The sequence below is a fragment of the Onychostruthus taczanowskii genome, unplaced genomic scaffold (genome assembly GCF_017590055.1).
Source record: "Onychostruthus taczanowskii isolate IOZ18803 unplaced genomic scaffold, ASM1759005v1 scaffold108, whole genome shotgun sequence".
NCBI lineage: Eukaryota > Metazoa > Chordata > Aves > Passeriformes > Passeridae > Onychostruthus > Onychostruthus taczanowskii.
Window position 1 is genome coordinate 367,246 of NW_024497408.1, and position 26,375 is coordinate 393,620.

The 26,375-nt window shown below is 39.1% G+C and overlaps 1 protein-coding gene across 1 annotated transcript in view; it reads left to right on the top strand.

The window, feature by feature from the left end:
* The first annotated feature begins 2,030 nt into the window (after positions 1 to 2,030).
* The window catches only part of PRLR (prolactin receptor), an 80,738-nt gene continuing 56,393 nt past the window's right edge, over positions 2,031 to 26,375 (top strand). Inside the window, exon 1 of the mRNA XM_041419225.1 lies at positions 2,031 to 2,078. The gene's annotated coding sequence lies outside the window, so the exon portion shown is untranslated. The remainder of the gene's footprint in view (positions 2,079 to 26,375) is intronic.

A 26,375-nucleotide genomic window follows, 5' to 3' on the forward strand; every position in this document is an offset into this window, starting at 1 on the left:
CTGAAAAAGCTAACTCAAAATCATGGGGAAATATTTAAGAGCTATCTCACACTGCTCTGCCTGCTGCAACAGTTACCAGGGCTGCATTACGTCAACCGGCTATGACCTGGATAGTGCAGGTATAAATGTCTTAAGTTATCATTTTTACTGATCCTAGTGTTAGTTCTTTACTATTATCCCTCATCTTTCACTACTAATCCATTAGTGATTTACTTTTTGTTCTGTTTTCCCCATCATCCAGACTCTAGGGCTATAAAGCCTGTTTTGATTACAGGCAAAACTGTACATGCAGACCTTAACAATATATCCTCTTCTTACAGAAATTTTGATAGTGACGGCAGTACTTCTTGGCTCACCTTCATTTTGAAAGTTTCCTCCCTGGACAAATCTTAGCTTTCTCATTCCATCTTCCTTGTTTTGATCTGCTTGTGTTTATCAGAGTCAAACAGATGCAGAAATAAGACAAGTGGGCTCTGCCTGCTACATAACTGGTTAAATATGTATAAGCTTCTCTCTTGTGTTCCTTTTCTTATTTTTAAGGTGGTAGCATCTATTCAAGCACTTATTCCCTATTTATCAGGAGCAATTTTATCCCTTTCAACTCAGAGAGTCACTGGTAGAATTTGCTCGGAGCTGGCTGAATGCTATGGGCATGTGATAAATTTTAGGGCTCATCAGCTGACCAGCTGAGTCTTTTCTGCCAGCCATACATTCTGTTCCTAGCATTTGTTTGATCTCAGAGTGAGCCTGTTCAGAAGTTTACAAATAAGAAGAAAAAAAAAAGAATTGTCTTCCAATACCAGCTGAGCTTCCCACGCTCTCTGATCATGGAATCAAATGGATATCACAGCACACGTGATGGGAGAAGTGCAAGTGGAGGTGCAGTCTGACACTGATCTGAACAGCAGCTGGTGCTTAGCACAGCCAAACCCCACTCAAGGAGGACACCTCAAGTTTTATAATTGCTGTGTGGATAGATCACAAGGCACATACTCCTTACCTGAAAACATTTTCCAAAAAACACAAATGTTTGACAAGACACTGTTCCTATGATTACCAATTGTTTTGAATAATCTGCAGAATGTCTATTTGGTCACAAGATGTGAGCAATGATGACTTAGATTGGGGAGACTTGACTCTAGTAACAACTTAACATCCACACCCCTGAAATCTCCTTTCACTATGTAAAAGAGAGTTCTTGTTCAGTCTTCTTTAAAGGACTCTTCACTATGCATACAAACATTTCATTTTATATTCAGTTCACTGGCTTGAATACAGAGAAGATAAAAATATGATTCAGTGAAAGCATTTATATGAATATGTAAAAATGGTTTTAGTTAAGTAGAGATAGATGGCTAATGAATAGTTATGTTAGTAAAATTCACAGCCTTATTGCATAATAGTTCTCAAAACTACAAAAAATACTTTTTTCCTTCTGTTTAATCAGCTTTTTGATGTAAAGCCAACACCTTTCACTCTGTTGTAAAAAAAAAAAAAAATCCTGCTATTCTAAAATATAAATCATGAACTACTGGTACACAAAAACTATTACGGATGCAGTTTATGTTGAAGGGGTATAAGGTTTACCTCAGGAAAAAAAATCATGGGCAATAAGCATTCAAAAAGAATCACAACAACCTGTAGAGTATGTAGCTGATGCTCCCAATTATTCTTTTTCTGCTGCTGCATTCCTACACTCCAGAGTACACCTCTCACCTTTACAGCCATCATCACACTACAAACATTGCTTGCACTGAAGAGAATCACTGTTTTGCCTGAAGCAAGGAACATAAGTGTTGCAAAACTGACTCCTCCTCTAATGGGGTGAGCATGTACAAGTACACAGAGTTGTATTTCTCCCAGAGCTGCCAGGCTGAATATTTTGCAGTCAGAGCTCTAGAGCTTACAGGCTTTTGCTTTGTTTATCTTTCTTTTGGGTCTTTCCCCCTCTTTCTTTCTGGATTTTTTCCTTCTTTAAATATATGAGACATACTTTGAAACGCTGGATTTTCAAGTCCTTTTTCAGGAAGCATTCATGAGCTGGCATGGGTCAACATACATTTCATTACCAGGCAAAAGTAAGTACTGCAGTTAAGTCTGTTCCTGCTGTATGTTTACCTTCCTGTAAAGGGTTTGGTGTTGTATGAAGGACAGAGTAAACTGTAGTTCTGTTAGCAGAAATTGGAAACTTACAGAAATAGGTTAAATCAGTTCAGCTTAATATGGTATGGTAAATATCATGTGGCTCACATTCTAAGAAAGAAAAAAAAGGATTTTTATTTGTAAGTTAGTGATCTCTCTTTCAAAATACTGATATAAGCTGTGGACACAAGAGATGCCACTCCTTCTGTATGCTTTTCTTTTAAGTGACAGTTGGACTGTGTTTATTATTTCAAAGCATTTTTAATCCACTTGATAGTATTAATTGCATAATATTTCATAATATATCAACGTATTTTATTATATTGATTTATATTTTATGCTCAGTAAATATACCTTATTTTTGTTATTCATTAATGAAAACATGCTCCTGGAACTCCTATAACTGCCATCATATCTTCCACCATCTGATGTTCCCTAGTAATTGTTTTATTCTTCCTGTGTTACACTCTCTTGTGTCTGCACATACATTCACTAGTTATCAGATTCTGTTTTGTGTTATTATCTTCCGAATGTGTTGGTATTGGCATAGACGGGCAGTGAAAGGCTGAAGAGAAATGGATCTGAGTGAGAATGGAGAGAAAGGCTGGTAAATGAGCAAGTAGTAAAGAAAACAATGAGCTTTGATCCAAAGAGCATCTTTTTAGCCAATTTTCCCTGCATTTTACTGAAACACTGTACCGTCAACGTCTGTGATGTTTTCACTATTCCAGCAGTCACCTGGGAATGCATTAATACCCTGGGAATGAATACAGTTTCCCTTGCTGTGAGTTCCCTCTAGAGAGCGCAGCAGCCTGCCAGACAGTTGTGTGGATTCTGTGTCCCTGTTACCAGCCTAAGATTCCTGCTGCAGAAACGCTCTGCTGCAGCTATCAGTCTTTTCTTCTGAGACTTGGCTTGCTTTTGTCGAGCTGCACTAGGCACTCTCCCAAGGCAGGCAGATGGATTGGCCAGGCAGCGAGCAAGTTTAGCAACAAGTAATGCTTGCACGCCCGCCTGGGGAAAGCAGCCATTTACCACGTGCGCGTTTCGCAGCCCCGAGCATCCACAGCGAGCCTGCAGCGAGGATGCTCGCCAGCCTCCTGTGGCAGCGTGCAGCCTGCTTAGAGCCCTGCACAAGGACCACCGTAAACCCCCACCATGGCCTGGAGCACGCAAACCGTGCAGGGAAACAAAATCTGGAGAAATGCAGTTAGCAAGGAGCAAAAAGACTGATAGGTAATCCTGGTATTTTGTTGTTGTTGCTGTTGTTAAAATTCACCTGGAAACCTGCCAGACTGAATTTTTATGTCAAAGGTGTGATGCTTTCAGAGGGAAGGTTTTCCAGTGGACTGAGTTGAGTAGGATAGGTCAGTCTCAGAATTTTCATCTTTATTTTTCGGAGGGAACCCCCTTCGGAAAAGGGGGGACCCCCTTCTGTAAAGTTTTTCAGCTGTTTACATTGTATTATCGTAATTTTTTGTTGCTCAGTAAAATATACCTTTTTAATGTGTTAAGTTTATGGCTCCATCTGCAATTATCATCCGTAGCAAGTGAAGTTCAGTTATCAGAAATGGGGGACAAAGGGGGCTTTTGAAATATGTGGCCTTCATTTAGAGATTGTGGAAGTTTGACTTCCACACAATTCTTACGGCAGTGAAGCAAATGGAATTCAGCCACTTCGTTCAGCTGTATCACTATTTGAGTTGAAACCTCTGCCCTCCCAGGTGGTTTTCTTCTCGAGAATCAGACATGGGTTAATGACAGACTCAGGACTAGAAATGCTTTTGTTCCTACTACCATCAATTTGTCTTGTTTGGAACTAATACTCTGGTATTTCCAGACACTCAAATTTACAAACTCTGTATTTTGTATATATTTACATACCCACCTGTACATATCAATATGTTTTTCATTCCTCAGGCAGGATTTTTTAGAGTTTTGTCACAAACTCTTGCTATGTAATACCCTTCTATCAAAGTTTTATGTTCCTCCCTGAAAACCTGAGTTTTCTGTGGCTTCAGCACCACTTTTGTCTCCCATTTATTTCTTCAGTACCACTGCCTTTCAGAGAGGTTGTAGGGTTGCTTCACAAGGTAAGATCAAAGCACAGCTCAGCCTATACCCAGAGTTTTTGGTTGTACTCTTAAATTGGACTAATCTAGTGCTCTAACAACTTTGCTTACAAAGACTTTCTCGCTGAACTTTTCCAGAGTGTTCTCCTACAGTTTTGGGGTGATGCCTTGTTTGGTCTCCGCTCTTGTTTATCTGTGATTGCTATCACATTTCTTCTTAGCTTAGCTCTCTGAATTAAAAATCTGTCATGTGAGTCTGTACTTGGGCTGCATGGGCAGTTAAGCTAAACTTAGTTGATCAGCCTTGAGGTTGATCTTAATTTTTTTGAAGAGTCAGCCCACATATTTTAATATAATTTACTCGTTTGTCAGCTGTACCTATGCTGCAATCCTCACTCTCACCCTAAGTTATCATTATAGATTTATTTAATTAAACATTATGAAGTCGAGGGTGCACAGTTTTTTACAAGCTAAATAATGAGAGAAGGAAGGTTTCTAAATGTTGGCCCTCCAACATTTTGTATTGTGTGGTCTCACTGAAGAGGTGATGACCTTGCTCTGAGACCTTGCTTTATCTGTCATAGATAGATACAGGTTGGTAATGGTTCTATTTACCATGAACTTTATTCCCTCTAAAAACTTACTTGTTAAAAAACTTTCATATCTAGCAGGCTATATTTACAACCACTTTTTAGCCCTGAAACTTTTTAACTTCCAGTAGAGCCACTGGTAATTCCCCTGCTTGCAGCATGTACTTGCCAAGTGCAGCTGTGGCTCTGCCTGACCCTTCCTCCACTGCACATACCCCACACCTAGCAGCAGCATATGACTAAGCAGGCAGAGTTGTTCTCTTTTCCTGCTGCACTCTAAATTAGTGAATTAAAAATGAGAAAGAATGAATGTTCAAAATAAGCGTTAAAATATCTCTGATGTTCAGGATTGCATTCAGGTTGAGTCCTATTGCCATTGTATATAATAGATTAGATTACCATTATGATCCCTCTAGATTTACAGATAATGATCTCTGAAAAGATCTCATTCAGCATGTTTCTTACATCTGATATTATTCGTTTTCCTTGTCTTAAGAAATTTTCTAATCTCCTGAATTTCAAACCCCTTACAACCTGAGGTAACCCAAGCTTTTTGGCATGGCAATTCTCTTTCCAAATTCATTGTTCCCTCAGGGCAAAGTCATTCCATATTAACAGTGCTTTTAAATTGTCACATTTCCACTTCTGGTGAACATGTGATACATAACATTCCCTGTGAGCAAGTATGTACTGGTCCATAAAAAGAGTCAATAAACTTGGCACCAATAATTTCTGAAAACTTTCAGAGCTCTAACTGGAGCAAGAACAATCAGGGGCAATCATGATATGAAAAATGGAGGGTTCAGAATTCACAACAGATCATCTGTTTGATGAATAGCACATTTTGGATGCTGCTGTATGGTGTGACCCTTCTTTCTTGGACGAAAGTGGAGATGGTCTTTGGAAAAGCAAAGACGACTTGCAGCCAAATCTACATCTGCTCTCAGCCTCATCCAAAAATTGGATTGCTGCTGTTGTTCTTTCTTCACCCCTCAACATTAGCTGGTAAATCACGGGAGCTCAACAAAGCCAATCAAAAAAGAGTAGGCGTTTCTTCAAAAAGGTAACTTTTGCTTAATCATGATGCAAAGAGAAAGTAAAGAACAATTCACTTCAGTGATTATAGGGCAAATTCTACCTACATTATGAAAGGTAGGTGGATCATGATTTTGTGAATACAGAATAAAAATGGAAAAAAAATAGAAGATATGTATTTTAAGAATAAAGATTAGTCTTTAAAACATTAGTGTATAAATTATTTATTTAGATGGGAATGCTAACTAAACTACCTTGCTAAACAGGTTCAGTGGTAAAGTCTGGGCATCTGAAGTTATAATCCTAATCTTGTCTTCAGGAAAAGCCCTACCTCACATGCCTTGTGTCATCTCTGTATTCGAATCATCAGATATCTGCTTAACATAGGTAACACAAAATTACCCCAAACTCCCTGTAATTATTACTGTTGTATGTTAAAATAGTATTTAAAAGTTCACTCCCTATATATATATAAAACTATATTATACAACAGTATGTTATTATATGCTGTTTCCTAGTTATTTCATGTCCAGTACCTCTCTTCATTCCTTGTTTGAGTGGCAGCAGTGTAGATTTCTGTTGTGATTTAGTCAGTTGAGGAGAGGAAGAGATAAGGCTACAACCAAGGGAGATGTTGGTCCCAATTAAAGAACAACTTTGGTGCCAGTTGGTGCAGGCTCCATTCCTCCAACTCCTGCTGGAAGACCTGACCCTCACAAGTCTCATGACCACTGTCACCAGAAGCCCTTCCCCCCATTCCAGCCTTACAACCCCCTTAGCCTAGAAATGTATCAGATCCACGAGGCCTTGGGTGACTCCACAGGAGTCACCATTTTGTCATGGTTGAGGCCGTACCCAGTGTGATGTCTGAACTCTGAACTTGCTGAAAACTTTGCCTTTTTCTTTGCCACAGAAGTACATGAAAGGCCCTCATAGATACACACAGCTATGTGTTATTTTTTTGTCTTTACAAAGACACAGGTGAAAGTGTATGAAGTGTTTAAATGCATGTGCATACATAGTTATGCTTCTTTATGCTGTACAAGGATTTTATTTATGAAGAGTGTGTATGAAATTGTTTAGTAAGAGATAATGAAATTAAGTGAAAATTTAATGTTAATAGAAAGTAAAATAAAAGGAAAGAACAGTTAAATGGTGTGGGAGTATGCCAGAGGAAGTGGGGGGACATGACAAGATCTGAATGTGCATTGGAGAGAAGGGTGAGCCTGTGAAGCTGTCCAGAAGATTGCCACCCAGCCTCAGGTCATCCAGACCTGTGAATCTGACCAAAAGGCCCTCTTCTTCTACCTTCAAACCATCCAGGTCACCTTGGGGCTGTCCTACAGCTTTCTCCTATTCTAGAAAAATATAGTTAATATTGCTTGCCAAAGTTGAAGGCCAGAAGTAAAAAATTAACTTCATGGGAACATGTTTGTAGGGACACCTGCATACCAAAATGCTTTCCTAGAAGACCATGTGCATTCAAGAGAAGATGGGTGGGCTGGGATTATGAAAACAAAAGTTTGTGTAAGGGGAGGTGAGACAACTCTTGTCTACATCTCAGTGTTCTAATATGTACTTGTAATACCATAAACGGGATTATGCTCCCTGTATTCCCTTACCCATATGTTGATGTGTTTCTGAAAACACAATCCTGGCTGAATACACAAAAGACACAATTTTTCTGTTAATTGTTTATATTCCTGCTTACAACCACAGGATTAAGAAAAAGTAAAACATCCAAAAACCCCAGCTTTGTAAGAAAGGAAATGGTGACAATAGGAGACAGGTCACAATCACCCCAGTGATCAATTGATAAATAAAGTTTTATTGAGCATTACTTAAATGTTGCCTAATTTGTTTTTCTGTGTGCATGTAGTAGCAGCATGTTGGTAGACTGCAGCATCTGTCAAAAGACATTTTCTATGTTCCTGGAGAACTGGGAAGCTTTGGGAGTTTAAGGCCTTTTCTGAAACAAGCAATACTGTTGTCTGAACATAAAACAGGTGGTCTCATGTCATGTAAATCAAGACTTACATATGTCTGTGAAAAAGTCCTTTAGAAGTAACAGATATTTGTTGGCTATTCTAAGCACAATAACAGCATTAAGCTCATTTTAATGGTTGAACATATTATCCAAGTGTGCCTGGACTGTGTGGCTGAAAGGCAGAATGGGTTCTCAAGGAGCTGAAGCTTTTAAAACCATTTTTCCTGCCTCAGTAATTACAGACCAAGGAGGGAATGGATGTTCTTAAATCAGCTTCCACACAAGCTGTTAAATTAAAATAATTTTCATGTCTTTGTTATTAGTAATGAGGTAGAATGTCACAGATTGTTTAAACACGGTGCTCAAAACCTAGACATGGGGATGTTTTAGAGCACACAGTTACCACTTGCTACATTGGTGTGTTATTGGAGTTTATAATAAAGGACTATAACCACAGCTTCTTCATTACTTTGCCAGAGTCAGAAGTGTGAGAAACATCCAAGCTGTGCAAGGAATTGGAAAACCTTGTCTGGTAATTGGTGTAAAATTAGAGTAAATATACCTCCACTCAGAAAAGAAGGCTGTGAGGATGTTTAGGAGAAAAGAAATATTTGATAGTGGTTATGAACAGATGTTCACAGGTATTAGTTGAAACTGTGAGAAAGGGTCAGATGTGCTACTTAATAGACTACAGTCATCAAGTATCAAGGGACATTCTAATCCAATGAGCTTTAGAAAGTGAACACTGCTGAGGACAAAATTAAGAAGTTTCCAGCAGTAAAAAGATGAGGGAAGAAACAGATATTTGTAAAGGGGTGTTGCTTGCCCTAGAAATTTAACAGCTGGATAAAAGCATCTCCAGTCCACAATGTTTAGCAGTTGGAGCCAGAGTGGGACAAAAAGAAGGATGGTAAACCACAGTTTTCACATCATGCTCCCCAGCAAACCTTACACCAAAATATCCCCACAAAACACCAGTTTGAACTTTACCAAACAGCTGTTCAAAGCCCCTGGAAGCCATAAGGCCAGTGGGAGGTGAGGTTAGCAGAAATACAATACCCAGACAGCTGGAATAATATTAATAGTGCTGCTGGGTAAGACATGGCATTATTCTTTGCAGCAAGTCCATTATTCATCCATATGCATATTGCTGGAATCTATAAACACTAAGTTGCTTCAACAACAGAGCTTTAACTGTTGACCAGCCGTGCATCTGGTCTTCAGTCCTGCAACTAGGAAAGCAAATCTTAAAATGGATGGAAATTCTTGTATTTGTCATACAGCCAGGAAGTTGGCATGGTTTTTGGAAACTTCTCCTGGGGTTACCAGTGGCAGTTTTCCTTTTCATTGACATGCCTGGAAGGTTTTGATCTCCATCTACCTCTGCACAAAACATTGTTGAATACCAGCTGGTTTGAGATTTATTAGTCCCATTCATATGGTGAGTTCTGGAGAATGGTAATAGCAATGAGCTCATTGCATCAACACAGTACAAACTGCCTTATGTGCCAGTAAACCAACCTCATATTGATAGAGGAAGCACTGAAATAAATACAAATGAAAGCAAGCATGTCTTATTTCACAGTGGAAAAGAGGTTGTGAATTTTATATGATGACCTGGAAGGTTCTGGTTTTAACAAAGCCACCATATAGTAAAGAATAAGTAGTAAAGGGAGTAACAAAATAATTTAAAGGACCCCTCCTTGAGCATAAATTACTAAACATCGCAAGTGGAGTAGGAGCTTTATTCTACAGCTTCTTTTCAAAAATATAATTTTTCCTCAAGGAGTTTGGGAATTACTAAGCCACATGTTAAAAGCATGGCTAAAAACATGGCCAGAGATGTGATCAGGTATGTCTCCCAAGCAGCTGGCCAAGCTGAAGTTTGGCAAAGCAGGACATCTCTAGGGTTATTGAGAGACACGTCACAGCCGTAAAGGGCTGTCCTTTCTCAAACCCTTTAAAGGAAAAGGGTGGGTAGTGCTCTGGCATTCCAGCCACCAGAACTAGATGAATAGTAAACTCTACTGAACACTAGAAAAAAAACAAGAAATAGAGAGGAAGATGGCCCATTCTAACCCTGGAAAAGGAGATATATTTTAACAAGGCTGCTTTTTGTTCATGGCTGCTCCAAATAACATAATAAACCCATCCTGGATTTGTCTGAAGTTACCCCAATGCAAACAGACATCCCAAAGAGCTTGTTCCTTGAGATGCCTTTACTGTCAGCTGAAACATATTTTGCCTCCTGGACTAGAGGGGAAAATTTATGTAGGTCTGAACAGCTGTGCTGGATCCTAGCTGCAAACTTGTTGAAGAGTGAGCCTGATAAATTATGTGTTGAGCTCGTTCAGCCATGGATGATAGGTTAGGAGTCATCTTGAGTTTATAAATCCAGTCTGCTAAGTAAGGTATAGGTGATCTGAAAGCTGGGAGTCCATCTTTTGTCTGAACAGGACCCATGTTTACTGCTGCACCATGTTCAGGGGAAGCCTTTGGGTAAGTGTAATCCCCTGCCTTTGTCATTGTCATACTGGGTAATTTAGGTTTGTTTCAGAAATTTCATCACATCTGGCATTTAACCAATGGGGTTTTTTTGTTGTTGTTGTGGTGGGGTTTTTTTGTTTTTTTTGTTTTTTTTTTTTGGTTTTGTTTTGTTTTGTTTTTTGAGGAAAACCCGTTGCGAGCTCTTCTTAGTACCCCTGCACATGTTCCTGTAAAGTTGAATTTCTGTTCTGGTTTTCCATTTTAGAAGGCAGCGTTGTCTGTATCTTGCAGCACAGCACAGAATCCAATGACTGACCAAGCTGACCAAGTAACACTGTACAGTGTTGTAGTAGTGTTGTTGGGGTTTCATGAGTTGTGTTAACACGCGGTTGCGTATCTGTTTTTTCTTCTCTTTTTTTTTTTTCCTATTTATATTTAAACTTTATTATTGATACCTCTTATTGAGTAATATGTAAATTTTGCAAGTATAAATTAATTTATAAAGTCCATGCATTTATAAATACTTACGCACACCTTACTGTATATATTTTAGTAATATTTACATGTCACCATAAGGGACTGGACCTTCAGTAGAAGAAGGCAGGCACAGCACCTGCCCTGTCCTACCTGTCTTGACCCTAGAATCTAAAAAAAGCAAGGGGAAAAGGGATGCAAAATGTTTTCTTTAGACAACAGAAGACATGGTCAGCAGTTTGTGTAGCCTGTTAGCAATTACTGTCTTCTGTGCAGATTTTTAACAGATCTTTTTTTAGCTGTACCATCTCTGTGTTGGTCACTTGATTATAAAGTGAAGTAAATCCATTACATGCAGCATGGAGATAAATAACGGCAACACAGGTTCCCACTGAAATGAAATATTCTGAAAACCAAAGTGCTCTGGTTTCCTTCTAAAGAAGGTAACAAGATTCAAGGACAGAAGAGCAGTAGTGATGCCAAATATCTGCACTTTGGTCAGGCTTTCAAGACAATTCCTTGAAATTTTCGTAAATTAGATAAAAATCCATAGTCTATATGAAACCACTGTGTAGGATGTCCAGTCCTTGGAAAATTATTTACAACTGGTTATCAGGGGGGCACTGTCTGAGAAAAGGGCTTGGCGTAGCAAAGCTCCTTGGTGTGGCAACTAATCTATATGTCATTAGTGACATGGATAGCATTTTACCATTGTATTAGGTAGTGGTGAAAGGAGACGGACTTCAGCTTAGTGGAGAAGAAGAAGAAGAGAAAAAAGTTATTTTTATATTATGCTTGCTGTATGGTTTCTGATAAATAAAACCTTGCTTAGTAGAAATAAGACTGAGGTGCTGCTCTGAAACAGATACACAACTGCACAAATACAGGACTGAGGTAACAAGGGTTCAGAAAGGAAGTTGGTATTGTGAGAGACTGGATTGCTAGTGTTTATTGTCTCAAATGATGCAGGTGCTGTAAGAGACCGGACTGTTGGTGCTAACAACTCAAACAATTGGTTGATTGCTTTGCTAGTAATGCACAGAAGGGTGTGCATGGTTGGGGCTGCAAGCTGGGTTCCCAGATAATGCAAGAGGCTGATAAAAGACAAATCCTGAGAGGGTGACAAGTCCTTCTTATCATGCTCCCTTAACAAATATTCAGCTGTGAAAACTCCTCTTCAAAGTACCCGGACAGCCACATGTAGGCTGAAGATGCTCGTCTTGGCTGATGGGCTGTTGTGGGCCATAACTGAGTCAACTGCAATGGTGAGAGACAGCTGCAACATTTTAGAAGATGCCAAAGACTCATGAAATGTCCCGTGATCCAGAGTTACATCATCCAGGGGAGGTACGGGGGGCGTTTCCACATAGCCTCAGCGTAATATAAAAGCCATGGACCTGGTGTTTTCTGGGTTCTTTCCCTCCACCATGTGATGGATACAGTCTGCAGCCATCTCCTGCACAAGACTGCGACCACTGAGAGGACCAGGAGAAGAGGGCCAGTGGGACCAGTGGAGTGGTGATATTTTTTTCTACTTGATCTGTTTCTCTGTTATTGTCTTTCTCCCCCTCCTCCTTTTTTTCCCCATTTTCTCTCTCTGTCTCCCTGACATTTACTGTTTAATAAAAGCTGTACTGTTGACTTCAGAATATGGTCTCATTTGCACCTTAATTTGGGCAGAGGGTCCTCTCTAATAATTTTAATAATCAAATCTTAACAGGTATAAATGAGGGATTTAACAGTACAAAAGAAGAACTGGAGTAAATAATGTCATCCTGCTGTGCAAAAAGTAAATACCATACCAGAATTTACAAATGGAAGTGTGGTTGAGAGAGTTGTGCAAAGTGTTTCTCTTATTCCCTTCAATATTTTCAAGGCCTCAGCTAAAATACTTTGTATTTCAGAGGCACAGTGCTTTAAAAAAGATAGATGGGGAGTCTGCAGCAGAATAAGAAGAGTTAGAGATCTGGAGACTGTGGCATATGAGAAAATTAATCGAGACTGCTACATTTAAATATGAAGAGAAGATATATTTAAAGTGTTCAAAGTAGTCTCTTAGCTCTGCAGAGAGACAGAAGCAGTCTGTTGTTCTCTTGCTTTTAGGCTGCAAAAGAAGTACTTGGGTTAAATTGTAACACGCAAGATATAGAATAGATATTAAGAACATTTCATTAATATAAATATTACAGCAGTAGTCTACATTGTCTAAGGACGTTTCAGAATTCCCCTAATTGGGTAGATGAAGCAAATCTAAGGAATTATATTGGCATTGTTGATCCCTCCTTGGTGCTCTTGGGGTCTAGATGACCTCCTGAAACTTCTTCTAGTCTGAATTACTGAGAAGTTTTTATGCATGAGATTGTTAGGTTTCACATTCTTTGAAAAGGGATGTACAAATATCTTTGATGTTTGTACTGTACCCAGCAAAGCAATTACATCTAGAGACTCTGGTGGTAGAAACTGTACAGTAATAATGATATCTAAGTAGCATGTTGTGTGGAAATATAACTGTAAAACTGATTTCCTGTGCTGTCTCTGATGTGGTGGGTTGACCTTGGCTGGCTGCTAGGTGCCCACCTAAGCCATGTTCCTCAGCTGGGTAGCGGCAGAGAGAAAATAACAGCAGGCTCATGGGTCAAGATAAAAACTGAGAGAATCATTCATCAGCTAGCATCACGAGCAGTTCAGGTAAATTAATTTATTGCTTGATAGCATGAGAGTAGAAAAATGAGAATAATAATAAAAAAACAAATCTAAAAAAAAAATTCCCTATTTCATTCTGCTTCTTAGGTTCAACTCTACTCTTTATTTCTCTGTCTTCACCCAAGTGATACAGGGAAACAAGGGATGGAGGTTGTAGTCAGCTCATCACACATTTTCTCTGCTGCTCCTTCTTTCTTTCTCCCATGGGAGGCAGTCCTCCTTGAGCTTCCCTAATGTTAGTACTTCCCATGGGTTGCAGTTCTCCACAAACTGCTCCAGTCTGGGTCTCCTCCCCAGGGTGCATTCCCTCAGGAACAGGCTGCTCCACTGTGGGCCCCTTGTGGGGTCACAGGTCCTGCCAGGAGCCTGCTCCAGTGGGGAATGCTCTGCTCTCCACAGGCCACAGGTCCTGCCAGGAGCCTGCTCCAGCTCAGGTTTCCCACAGGCTCACAGCCTCCTTCAGGCACATCCCCCTGCTCGGTGTGGGCTCCTCCAGGGCTGCAGGAGCAGCTGCCTCACCATTCACTGTCCTCTGTACGCCTGCAGAGTTGTTGCTCTCACATGGTCTCATTCCTCTCTCTGGCTGGAGGTGCTGCGGTTTTTGTTCCCTCTTCATAAATACATTTTCCCAGAGGTGCTGCTGCCATCACTGACCCTGCACTCACCTGTGGCCAGGAGTGGGTTCACCCTGTATCCATCTGGCATCGGCTTTGTTGGACATGGGGAAATTTCCTGGCAGCTGCTTACAGAGCACCCCCTGTAGCCACTCTGCTACCAAACTCTTGCCACACAAACCCAGTGCAATCATATTTCAGAATTACCTGGCAACATTTAAATTGTCTTGGCTTGTCTTTGTTGGAAACTGTGGCAGTGACTGGTATGGGTAAAAATCTTTTTTTGTGTGTTTCTTTTTGTTTTCTTAGTACATTATCTGTACTATGAATCAACCATGACATCCTCTAGTTTATGATTTTGATATGTTCTTGTCACTGTAATCACAAGCAAAATTTAAGTCTAGAATGATTGTTACTGTATCACATTTGTGGGGCAGTGTATCCTTTCAGAATACTGAGAAAGGAGGTACTCAGCTCAGCTGATTAGTAAGGTGTATCCCATTGAATTCAAGAGTCTCATGATGGCCAATCTGTTACAAAATGTTTTCATTAAAATGAATTTTTAGGCACTCTTTTAGACTCTGTTTAATTAGTAAGAATGTATTTACAGTATAATATTTATGTGCCACTGCTACTGGTAGCCATAGTTCAGAAGAAATTACAACTAGGTTTTATCCTGAAGAACTGTAAAACAAAAACTTTGCAAACCAGAGCAGTTTAGAGCAGATAGCAGATGGAAGTGGGAAGCTATTTACAGTACACAGTGATGTTACACAACAGTTTTTGGAAGAAATTGTGGAAAAGAGTCTTTCATTAACTAAAACTGTAAGAGGAATTGGCTACATTACACAACGCTAAAAACCAGCATATATTAGCCCCTGTGGACAGTTATATTAATGCAGTAATACTGATTTAAATGGTCAAATGAATTGATTCAGAACTAGCTGGTTTATATGTGAATGGCACTCATACTGACAGGTAGACAGGCCAGAAATATTTTGTGTTTCAGACACAAAAAATCTGAATATTATTTCACAACAACAGTCTAACTCAGGGATGAAGCTGATCAGTAAAGAGGTGCTTTTAAAGCAGATGGTGTTTTATGACACTCAGGTCTTTTGAAAGCATCACTTGACCCCATAAAACGCATGAAGGGGATAGTGCAGCTATTGAATTAGTGTGTTAGTATTTTGTTTGATAAACAAATTCTGAATTCAGTTACCAGTTATTTTGATTTTTTTATAAAAAGCATAGAGGCCTATTTAAACGATTTTATAATTCTTCTAAGATTGAACTCTTCTTTTTAAAACAAACTTCCATGATTCTTTGTTCTTGTCCTTGTGGCTCTTAATATAATTTTTAACCAGAAATTTTAACCAAAGTAATTGAGAAACTAGGGCATTCATTCTCATGGATTTTTAGAGATTCACCTCCAGGTCCTTTCTTTCTTTCAAATTTAACCTATATCTTTAATAATTTATATTTCAGTTGATTTCTCTTATCCACCAGAATAAAGGTACTATGATATCATTTTTTTCCAATTTGAAAGAAATATGAATAGCTATTCTGGAATCATTTCACTTCACATCACCAAGCAGTTAACAGGTGTTAATACCTAATATTAATGAAAATTAAATTGTTTCATTTCTTCTGTTAGTAGTTCCACTCCTCATAAATACACTGTTAACAGTAGCAAGGACCTTGGCTGTCAAATATTACAGTTGAATATTTCTGCTGCTGTACTATGTTCAGCATTTTGCTCTCTGGCTCATTTAATGTGTAATAACTCTTCAAGGAGGAATAGTTTGAACAGGCTGAGTTGAGATACAGAAGTTGAGGCTTGTCTGTAACTCAGTACTAATGGCATTGGATGGGGTTTGAGAGATGATCAGGGGATCCCTGAACTTTTTAATCTAATCATGCCTATTTTTACTGGAGCCCATGAGGCAGGTCCTGTAAAGAGAGGTAGACAAAGAGTGGACATACGTAATTAGCTGTGTCTGACTTCATTTCTGCAGTGCATTCTGTTACAGGCAAGGAGTCATGTAAGGAGGAAAATTTATTTTAATTTAGGAAGCACTGGTTGTTTTGCTGCTATGTTGTAGAAAATTAACTGTAATGGACTCTTTGCATCTCAAGAAGAGCTGGATTCCTATGTAAGGTTGTTAGGTGTGAGACAAGCTAGAGATGGGGCCCAGAGATGCATTAAAGTCACAGCGTATTGTGAAAGTCGGACAAGCATTGTTGTGAACATCTGGGAGGAACACGGAAAGAAATTTTAAAAAGATATTATCTTTAAAAAAGGTATTTTTAAAAATTATGTTCAAGTGGGTTTGAGAAATTGCTGCAAAGGAAAGCAATCCACAAAGCCTGGGACATAGAAATGGATGTGTCTCAGAGATTTTTATTCCTGATAAAAATTGGGTAGTCTAAGTCTGAGGGATGGAACAACCAGAAGGGTTTTGGAAGATGGCTAATGAATAATGAGGAGTGCTTTCATTTTTCTTTTTGTGAACTGAAGGGACAGTACAAAAGTATTTTTTCAGGGCAGTACAGAATTGTTGAAGGCAAAACTTTGACAAAGCAACTTACTTAAATTGTTTTCAAAGAAGCAGGATCAGGATATTTCAGAGGACCTCCCATTCAAGTGTTCATGTATGAGATATAAAATTAATTAAAGCACCATCAGAACAGGATAAGTTTTCTTATAAAAACGTGGAGAGAACTATTTCAGCAAAGCCAGGAGCTCTGTAGTTAAGGAAGAGAAGACTTGCATTCAGGTTCTTGATCTGAATCAAGAAACAGAAGGTCTTGAGCCTGTATTTTCTAGAATCTAATATTATGCTGTTTGAATATTTGGAAAAATATTCTTTCCTAAATGAAACAAACTTGTCATGATCTTTGTTTTCCTTCTTCAAAGCTGAATCTATAAAAGAACAGGGAAAGCGCCGCTTCAAGTTGCAGCCCTGCCAAAGAATCTCACTTCTTTACATCTGTTAACAGCTGTTCCTCCCATGCAGAACTCAGGTTTGAGTTCCATTCCACAGCATCCCAAAATACAACTCTGAGTGGTCCAGTGCCAAAATGTTGAAACATGGTCCTGCACAGTATACCGACTGACAGATCAGTGTACACCAAAATGCACCGTTCACTGTCACAGAATCACAGAATCAATTAGGTTGGAAAAGACATCATAGATAATCGAGTCTGTAGCAGGACATCTTGTCCCCACAACAAGAACTTATCTCTTGTTTGTTAACTCAAACAGGACAAACTGTCTTGTAGTGAGGTATTCTGGCACCATGGGGTTAACAGTGATCTGGCATCTGCCAAATGCCAATAAATATCTTACTGTCAGAAGAGATCTGAAAGATAAGTTGGATTTCTGACCGACAGACAACTCACTTTCCAAACTATAAAAGCTACACCAAAACTTTAACAAAGCAGAAACATTCTACACATTCCCTGGAAATGTGTGGAGTTTCTCGCCTGAGCAGTTACTCCTCTGGAGGCTGAGTAAAGGAATCTGTGTACATTATTGGTCTTTTGGTGGTAAGTTACATTAATCAATACTATTCAATTCACCCCTAATCAATGCTCTTTCTTTTTCTAGCTATAATATAGGTGCCACCTTAATTCTGTGCGCTCTTTTATGTTATGCTGTAATCTATTAGTAGTTCTTTTAATTTTATACTTTGCAGTAAGTAACTATGATTAAGATCTTTTGTCTGATATCTACGGTCTGTTTAATAAATAATTTATTTTGTAAATAGACCTGATTTGCTATACCTAGAACTTGTGTACCAGAGTGATTTCTTAAATTTAAGTGGTTGCCAGAAATCTGAAGGTAAGGCAGGGCTTATCTGAAGCTCCCTCTCATCTTGTGACAGAGTTCAGCCTATGACCCAGCACCACCGTGTCAACCAGACCTTGGCACTGAGTGCCATATTTGGACTTTCTAAACACCTGCATGGATGGTGGCACCACCATGTTCCCGGGCAGTCCATTCTAATATCTAATCACATTTCTGTAAAGAATTTCTTTGTAACACTCAACCTAAACCTCATCTGGAACAGCTTTAGACTATGTTCTCTTGATCTGTCAGCAATTTCCTGGTTGAAGATGCCAACCCCTGCCTGGATTACACCCTCCTTTCAGGCAGCTGTAGAGAGAAATAAGGTCTCCCCTGGGCCTCCTCTTCTCCAGGCTGAACACCACCAGCTCCCACAGCTGGTTCTGATAGGATATGTGTTCCAAACCCTTCTCCGGCCTTTCTCCAATGCCACTGAGCGGATCCTGGAAGCAAAGAAATGGTGAACACCTGCTTGCTGTTTCCTGAGTCATGTAAAAATTTATTTGCAAGTTCAGACTAGAATCCTGAAATGCTCCAGGAGGAGGAGGAACGTAGCACTTTTTCCTCCCTTTTCCTGTCCCTGCAGTGCAGGCTCAGATAAACAGCTGTATTGGTGTTCATCATTGTGTTGAAGAATGAAACCCCTAGCACTTGGAAGAGAGGTCACTGTAACCTGCATTCCTTGCGTAAACAATGTCTGAGTTGAGGATTGCTACCCTGTTACTGGGAGGCTGCTGCCTTGGTTCTGACCACTGGTAGTGGATAGTGCTCAACACAAACCTGAAATTTTCACTTTCTATATATGAGGAGTCCCAGCTTTGTGTGGGCTGTGCATCCAAAGACAGGTAGTCTAGAGCGTATGGACTAGATCTACAAATAGAAGATAATTTTTGCTGTGTCTGTAGGACTTTGTCCCCCCTGATAATTTTTTCCACCTGACCTTAAAACTTTCTTTTTCTGACTATGGGAAGACCCAATAGCCACAGCTTAAGAATCAACACCATGTTCCCAAATTTTTTTCTTATCCAGCTTTGGTCTTGTTATCCCATTGCATGGGAATCCTTACTGCTACCTGAGAAAAGTTGCTCTTTATGTCTTTAGTTGATTTTAATCCTCTCTGCAAAATCTCTCTCTGATTCCTTCAAATAACATCTAAGTGTTCCCAGCTCGTGAGAAGTGTGTGACTGTTCCCTGTGATTCAGGTAGCTGAGCGGAAGGTCAGCCAAGTTTAGAAGCTCTTTGACTTTGTGATGTACCCTTTTTACAACTCTTGCCTAGTAAGTCCATGGAAATCTGGTTATGTCTTCACAGTTGTACTAGGATTTACAGCATCAACTCTTTTCATTCAAAGAGCCATAAGGGATTATTGTTGCAGGTAATAACCAATAGTCATGAGTACCTGAAAAGATGTTTTTACTGTATTTCCACTCTTGTTTTTCTTTTCAGCTCACTGCGGTCAAGAGACTGCTGCTTACTAGGTCTAACAGGTCACTTAACTATGTAGGGACAACCTTAATGGATATAAACAAACAATTATCTATTTGAACAGGCATAATTTATTAATACTTTTATAGCAGGAAGTAAAAAACTAGTTTTTCATTGGCTTTAACATTTTACCTCTTGGCTACATCCTGATAGCCAGACGAAAACTTCACAGGTATTATCCTTTGTGTTTGCTTGAAACAAAGTGCTTTAAACAGATTGGATTTAAGTGTTATTGCATAAGAGTTCAAACCATTTCCACTTTCTCCCTTGTTCTTTGACTGATACTCATCTGATCTGTTCAAGGAGATAAAAAACCAACAAAAATAAATAGCTCTACGAAAAGGAAAGTGATTAGTTTTTGTTCCTTGAACTGATTCATTGATGATTTATGGGAGCACTGTAAATTATGCTAAGAGAAGTAGAAATACCTGGAGTTTATTGGTCAGGACTGCTGAAATTAGTCAAAGAGCTGGACCATATAAACTGACTTAACTGTTTAGCATCACCAGAAAAGATGAGAAGAAAATTACCCCCTACTACAAAATATTAACATTTTTTCCCCATGGGTTGTCATCTGTAGTTTATGAGTAGGCTGAAGCTTATTGTAACAATCACTGTCTGTAGAGAGAAGTTTTTTTTGAAAGTGGATGTCCATTACCTGAGCTGAACCCCTAGAGGTCAGAGCTGGAGTCATTCTGCATGTTAAAATCCTGTGCCCTATTTTGGTTTATACCTCATACCATACTTTAGGTGTTTTCCTCTGTTCTAATCCAAATAAGGAAAAAGTTAATATATTGTTTTATGAGAATAGCTTCAGACTGGTATAACTAGAATGATTGCCTCTCCCTTGCTCAAAATGTCTGATCTCTTTCCTAACTAATAATCTCAATCCTGTTGTGCTGCCAGAATAAAATAAGCACCTGTATTATTTAATCAGCCTCTTGAATGTGGAGCAGTCAATGTCCAATGACTGATGACTGGCAGCTCATTAACTCCCCTATTAGCTGCCTCATGGGAAAAATTAAAAGAGATTAAATCAACAAATTAAGGAGTTTGTTGCCGTTTATTCATTTCTGTATTTCAGCTCCATGATTTTAATGAGTTAGTTATGGACTTTTGCTTGCAACTCACATCCTCCTGCTATTGTCACTAGTGTAGGTTAAGCTGAAGCAAGAAACATTTTAGTAAATCAGTGTCATGCTAAGAACAGTTTCATCAGGTTTGATAAAGCATTGGTGGATTACAAACTCCTTCTGGTCCCCTCGGTTCTTTCTCCCTGGGAAGCCTCCCATGTTTAGCTTGGTGGGAGGCTGTCTTTCCAAGCGCTGTGAGACCCAGGCCCAGGTACCCTGGCTGGCAGGCCGGGCTGCTGATCTGGCAGTGCAGTCCTGCTCAGCTGCAGAGCAGCGTAAGGGTTAGTCCTGGCTTTGGTGGGGCCCGAAGGCCATATGAGCATTTCCCAGTAAGACAGTCCTGGCTTTGATGGGGCCCAAAGCCCGCGTGAGCATTTCCCGAGAAGGGTTGGTCCTGTCTTTGGTGGGGCCAGAGCCCGCATGAGTGTTTCCCAGTAAAGCATGAGTGTTTCCTGAGAAGGGTTAGTCCTGGCTTTGGTGGGGCCCAAAACCCTCATGAGCGTTTCCCAGTAAGGGTTAGTCCTGGCTTTGGTGCAGCCCAAAGCCAGCGTGAGCGTTTCCCAGTAGCTGGGACACAAACACAATGCAGGGCAGCAGCCACAGGCCTGCCAAGCGAGCGTTCCCTGTGGGGCAGATGACGCGTGTGCCCCTCTCCGCCTTTTGTTTCCCTGCTGTCTTGGTCCCCAGCTGTGCTGAAGGGATTTGTCTCAATAAGTTGGTCGTGCTTTCTTGGTTTGTTTTTTTTTTTTTTTTCTTTAGAGAATCTGTTAATGCAAACATGCTGGGGAATTTTGTGAAGCAGATATCTTGCCCTGTAATGCATCAGCTGAAATCGAGTGGCATGACTTGCACTGAAGCTCTCTTCCATGTTGCCTAAAATAGAAGGCAGAGTCAAAAATATGTAGACTCTGTTTCTCTGTGTTGATTTTACAGTCAAGCAGAGGCTGTATCTTTGTGTAGCTAGTTGAAGAATGCCACAGGCAAAGTGCATGATACAGCAATCCACTATGCCAGCAAAAGATAAAGATTGCAGGCATTTTTTTTTTTGCAGAAAGTGCAGTTTGTTCAAAAGTCCAGTCCAACCTGAAGATAGAGATCCCCTGGAGATGTTCTGAAATAATACTGATTTACAAGTATGCTTTCTGCTAGAAAACTATTCACTTACATAATCCTGAATCTCTAAAGCTTAAAAATACTCTGACACTTTACAACTGACCAGAATTCAAAAAGAAATTTGATGAGAAGAATGTATATTTAAACAACTGTATTGTTCTTTGAAAAAAGATATATCATAGTGAATCTTACAGGCTAGCTCTGAGGGCTGATCTTGTTCTATTTATAGAGAAAAATAAAATGAAAAATCATTCTATTCTGAAGATTTTTAGCTGTTCTTAAAATTTTACACTGGATATTTTTATGGGAAATAACTGATTTGCTTCTTAATTTAAGTATATTTAGGACTTTTTTAGTAGAAAAAAATGGCTCTTCACAAGCTTTTAAGGGGGCTTAGTACTAGAAAAGTTTCATCTTGTCCATGTCCTTGAGTGGTTTCAAATGTACATTGTTGTTTCTGTATTACATTCTCTAATCCTCTCAGCTCCCACAAAAATTGGACATGATCTAGCAGGCAGAAGCATTAGATGTAGGTGTAGTTCTTTTGAGTTCAGTGTAAGAACACAGACAAGCCAATTTTTTTTTTTTTTTTTTTTTTTTTTTTTGGCAGAATCAGGCTTTGCTGGATAAGAATAGGTCAAAGGATCTAATGCAGAATAGCTGAAATTTAGATTGCATCAGTTGTTTCTTAGTTTGATTTTGTTAAGCTATAACAAATCCAAATTGGAAAAGAATACTAAAGCTCTTCTTAAGCTATAGGGACCACTTTAAATCCCAAAGCATTATCTATTTGTAACAGTTCTTGAAGTTTTGAGTTACATTAATGATGTTAAGTTCAGAAAAACGCACAAAGACTGTAAAATCTCCAAAGACTGTAAGGTTTCTTACAGGTGTTCTCAAAAAATCTCTGGAGAGAGCAGTACTGACTGCATTTACTTCTGTCTGGTTAAATGTTGAAAATGAAAGAGAAAACAAAATCACACGGGCCAAAAATTATCATGGAGGTAAATGGAGGTGGGAAGCCAGTAATCATATGTGGTAGTTTGGGTCACACCATGGCTTAGAGCTCTTTGTACATAAAGCCTGGTTAGGTAGAAACCAGTAGGTAGCAAGTGGTGAGTAATGAAAGTAATGTTTACAGAGAGGAGACTATCGCTGACTCAGAACTGCTGAGACAACGAGCAGCTTCCAGGATAGCAACACCCTTTCAGTGCAGATGATGATTCTCCCCCAGATGAGTTATCAGGGATGATGACAAGGACTATCTGGTAGGCATCCATAGGAAGGAGCAGGGCACAGGCTGACCACTGACATGGCATATTCTTTGTGCTGATTGACAGGGGCAAAGCCTTCACTGCACTTCAGCCAGGAGATTTGGAGTCAGAGAAGGTTTCTGAAATCTGCCTGAGAACAGACTGTGGTAAAATCCGTTACTTCTGTCCTTTCTCTGGATAAAACAGATTATCTTGAGTTACTTGATTAAGTGCATGAAATGTATTAGCCTCAAATATGCAAATGGTACTGCATGTTCTGATTTTTTCCTTTTGTCCTTGAACTCTGTGACTGCCAGTAACTTGGGATTTGCTTACATAATAAGAATTAGAGTATGTGGAGTTGTTGGATAGAGCCCTACTGAGAGTACCCCATCAGAAGCTTAAGCTGTGGGCTAACTGCAGCTGACATAAAATTCATATTAGCCTAGAGTTACAAAATATTTCTGTATCTTGCTATTACCAAAAATTTATGTAATCTTAGAACTGAGTTTTAAATGCAGCATTTTCCCAACAAAATTATTTTCCAGTGTTTGAAATTAAACTATGAGGCAAGTACATTATTTAAGTGTTGGAATAAACAACCTAGGTGTTAATAAGTGTCCACTCTCTTTTGTGTTTAATGAAAAGAAGGACAGAGTTGAAAGGAAATACTTCAGTAGAAACTCATGCAAAAGCACTTCAGACTTTGTTAAGAAGCAGATTTAGGATCATATCCACTTAAAAATTATTTGCAAATTTTATTCAATATGGTAAAGCTCCCTTTGGTTTTGAGCTGGGTGTGTTATTTTACTATTTATTGTTTGTTCTTTTTTCTTTCACGTAAACACAGTACTAAAGCTATGTATGTAGGCAATTGCTTTTTAAGTATTTTCCACAGGTTTCTGTAATGAAGTTGAACAAGCAAAGCCTGAAAGGCCATCTGAAAACTTTGTATTTCTTTATAAACTAGTATCACCAGAAAAAAAGCTATTTTTTTACAATAATCTGTTCTCAAAAAAGCAGTGTGTTTGCTTGCTATTTTCATTTTGATGTAAATGTTTGTAGCTTCATGGGTTTTGTGAGAATTTTGTTTCTTGATCAAAAGAAACAAACCTGAGTATATAACTTGAAACTATATGTGAGAAATCAGATATTTCATTAAAAAAAAAAAACAAACCACTAAACATTTGCTTTTAAAGTTGCTGAAGATTTTTGACGGGGCTGAAGTGATAAACGTCTGGGCTAAAACCAGCTTTTGTAATAGAATACCAGATCTGAGAACCACAAAACCAAGAGTGTTTTAGCTACAGTGACAGAAATTCAGGCTGCTAATGCAAAATATACTGCCTACAGATCTTAGAACAGTGACGCAAATTGCTAACACACAGCAGCACACTGAGTTGGGTTTCAGCATTGTTTTTCACTTTATAAACGCAGATTTCAGTAAATGTTTGTGTTTTTCAAGGTTTTTGCACAAGAGTTCTTTCCATAGATGATTTGGTGAGCTCCCAAGTCACCTACTAATGTTGGGTAATGGGGGATCTCCATCACATAATTGGGTGGAAGGGGTGTAAGAAAACAGAGCATGTGGTGATAAAATCTGTTCTCAGATATTACAAGATGACTGAAGAATGTTGTGTATATAAAAGCTGTATTAAAGGAGATGTTGGAAGAAAATTATGCAGACAGCTTTGTACTGGCTAGACTAATTTAGAATATATGGGAAACTTCAGAACAGCTCTGAGCAGAATGAAATGTTGAAGCTGTTTGAGTTAGATTGACTGATACCTGTCTATATTCAAGTGCAGTAAATCTTAACCACTTTCAGTAAAACACCTTTTCTTTACAGATGGAAACTACAAAATTGAGAAGTGGGATTTAGAAAATAATTTTTAGGACCATACCTCAGTACATAATAGCACTGGCAATGAAAGGAAAGCTCTTGTGCAGGAGAGGGTTAGCTCTGAAATTCCTGAGGATGAGTGTTGGATCTGAATCTTCAATACTTGTTTAAATCAATGACTGAGATTGGATAATAACAAAAATTACTGTTTCAGCCAGAGGCTCATTAGTTGGAAACACAGACAAATTACTTCGACAAGCACAAGTCTAGGAGTGTTGACCTGATGTAGATGAATTGCTTCTAGTGGAATTAGAGGAGTGTTAATGATGTTATTCAAAGTTCTAGTGAAGATGTCAGAGTAATTTGTGAAGTTCTACTTGTTCTCATTCAAGGAAAATGGATTAAAATTTGATCAGGTGCAAAGAAAGTTTCTATTCGTACTATTCTGTTGACTTTCCTTAAAGAAGATATCACAAAAATGTTTTTAGCCTAGGAAAAAAATCCAAGAAGGAATAAAATCATAGAATGGTTGGTGTTGGAAAGAACCTTTTAAGATCACCAAGCTCCAATCCTCTGTACCGTGGGCAGGGATATCAAAGCTCCATCCATGCAATTGTCTGCCATCTGTGAAGTGGGTATTGTATCTTTCCATAACATGTTGTAGAGTGCAGAAACAATTCCAGGTGGAAGCTGTAACACTAAGGATAGAGAAGAAATGAAAATTTAATACTCTGATAGGAATCATAAACAAGCAGATGTAAAACAGAGATTAAACTTTAGGAAGAAATTGGAAGACTATTCTTTTCCTTAAAACAATTAGAGACCAGATCACTTTCCAATAACAACACAGTCAGAGCCAAAGAAGTATCTACTTTAAAAATAATCTTGAGTAGCAAAAATAATCTTGAGTAGCTAATTAAGAGGCTTTTGCAGTATGATTATTCATAATAGCAGGTGATTTGGCTGATTCAGGTGGTTTTGTCCAGCAACTGCTCCCAATTGTTGCCTCTGTGAGGGTGAATCTATAGAGTAGTCTGTGGATGACAAATCACAGATGTTACAGATCTGCCTTAACTAAAAAAAACTTTTTTTTGAAGACTAAACTGTGATACCAGTGTCAGCTCTTCGGAATTGTGTGGTTCAGCTATTATTTTGGTTGCCTTAGTGCATACTTTCATTGCACATCTAGGCAGTGGTCAGAGCTGACTCCTGTATGCATGCGTATTAGATTTTCTCACTTTAGAACCTTTGACATATCAGGGAAGAATATGTAAGTATGAACTATGGCTTTTTGAAGCTAGGGTGCTGCCTGTTGTGGGAAGAAAATCCTTTATGGCAGCTGGGGAGGCTGTGTTGCCCTTAAGCACTGCCTGCTGCTACAGTGGCTGGGCAACACCTGCAGGACAGGTCTGGCCAGTGTTCCTGATGATTTCTTGACTGCATTTACCAACGTGTGCAAGTGAGGGGTAAGTCCTTGGGATAAAAAGTGTAAGGGGTAAGTCCTTGGGATAAAAAGTGAGGAAAGGGGAAAGGCACAGGGGTATAATCACACCTTTCAAATGTCTCTTCATAGTTACCATCACCCATATTA